The sequence below is a fragment of the Elephantulus edwardii genome, unplaced genomic scaffold (assembly GCF_000299155.1).
Source record: "Elephantulus edwardii isolate Elephantulus edwardi_28Jun2011 unplaced genomic scaffold, EleEdw1.0 scaffold00153, whole genome shotgun sequence".
Lineage (NCBI taxonomy): Eukaryota > Metazoa > Chordata > Mammalia > Macroscelidea > Macroscelididae > Elephantulus > Elephantulus edwardii.
In genome coordinates this window covers 1,024,176-1,025,846 of record NW_006399903.1, presented here as the reverse complement: position 1 = coordinate 1,025,846, position 1,671 = coordinate 1,024,176, and the positions used below count along the sequence as shown (strand labels likewise).

The window sequence follows — 1,671 nt, the reverse complement described above, 5'->3', positions numbered from 1 at the left end:
TTTTTTTTTTTTTTTTTTTTTTTTTTTTTTGTGCAATTCTTTAAAACAGATCGTAAGTTGCAACATCCACTCTGCACAGCACTGTCCCTTCACAGAAGGCAGAAAGCGGCCGGAACATCATGTGGGTGGCCGGCCTCGGTGCTGGAGGCTGTGGAAGTGGGCCTCCTTCAGGGTCTGGTTGATGTGGAAGTCAAGGCCTTGGCAGAGCACAGACTGCTCGGGGGCGGGCTGGGGGGTGTTGGGGCTCGAACCGGCGATGATCTGGTGTAAGCTGGTTTCTGGGCCACTCGCCCGGTCCGGGATGTTGATGCTGCTGCTGCTGCTGCCGCCACTCTCACTACTGGAAGACTCTGTGTCCCAGGAATCTTGGAAGACAGGGTTCTGGCTACTCCTCTTGGTCTGCGGAGGGAGGTGGTTGTCCTCGTCATTCTCATTCCTTCTCCTTTTTCTGGGGCAGAGGCAATCGCTCATGGTAATTGGCGGAGGGGAGCACAGCGGCCGCGGCTTCATGCAAGGAGGGAACAGAGGCCCGCGTGCTCCGGCGGCTGCTACGCCCACCCCCTCGGGCCTTGCCTCTAGCTGCTGCTCCGGTGGATGCAGCCGGCGCCGCCAAGTACCCCTCGGCCGGACCCGTACCCCTGCTACTTCCCTTTGATCTTTTTGAAGTCTACCTCTTGGACTAGTACAAATTCTTCATGAGCAGAATTAAGTGTTCTTTAGTTTCATTCTTCTAACAGTCATACAAAACGTACTATAGTACGTGGATTCAGATGTTTTTATAGGGTAAACAAAACAATAAATATCTTACTTGTATATTCTGCATTATACCAAGATCGACCTGATATTAGCAATGATGGCCCACATTTCATGCCTTGTTCTAAATTCAGCTTCAATTTCTGACAATTTCCTGTAATGATCCAACTGTTTTAGAAAAACTTTAGAAATATTTTCTATTACTAATACTATTCAGTAATTTCTGCATCATTATTTTAGATCATCTTTCTTTGGAATGGACACAAATATAGACCTCTCCTAGTGAATTGGTCTTCTATTTGTTTTGTTATGTTTTTGTTTGTTTGTTTTGTTTTGTTATTTAAAAAAATATGTGAACTTCTCCAATGCTGCATCTGTTTTTGAAACATTCCAGTTTGTAGCAGTTCCTGGACTCTTGTTTATCTCTAGTGTCTTCAGTGCAGTTTGGGCTTCTACTTTCAATATCGTTGGTTCTCAAACAAATGCTGCTTCTTAAAATGGTTGAGTGTTGAGAATTTTTTATTCAGTGCCTCTACATAGTCCTTCCATTATTTTTTTGATGCCCCCTTAGTCAAGCAGTATTATTCACACAGAAATGTTCTATAGTGAAACTCAAGACTTGAATTTGTTCTAAAGTTCTTTCAGACTGGGAAAAATCTCATGAACTCTTTTGATTTTCAAACCCTGCGACATCGGATATTTCAATATAATATTTTTGTCGTCTTGAACTTTTCTCAGAAATCATCTTGTCCTGTTTCTTATTTCATCAATTCTTCTCTATTTGTTGTTTTGTTATGTGCCGTTGAGTCGCTTGCGACTCAACGCGACCCTATGTACAACAGCCCTAAACTCCACTCTGTCCTGTGCCAATCACACTGTCTCTGACACTCCCATCCCAATTATCCCAGTCACTGAATC

The 1,671-nt window shown here is 43.7% G+C and overlaps 1 pseudogene; it reads right to left on the bottom strand.

Annotated features, from left to right (window-relative positions):
- Nucleotides 1–117: 117 nt before the first annotated feature.
- LOC102872876 overlaps nt 118–1,671 on the bottom strand; it is a 3,489-nt pseudogene continuing 1,935 nt past the window's right edge.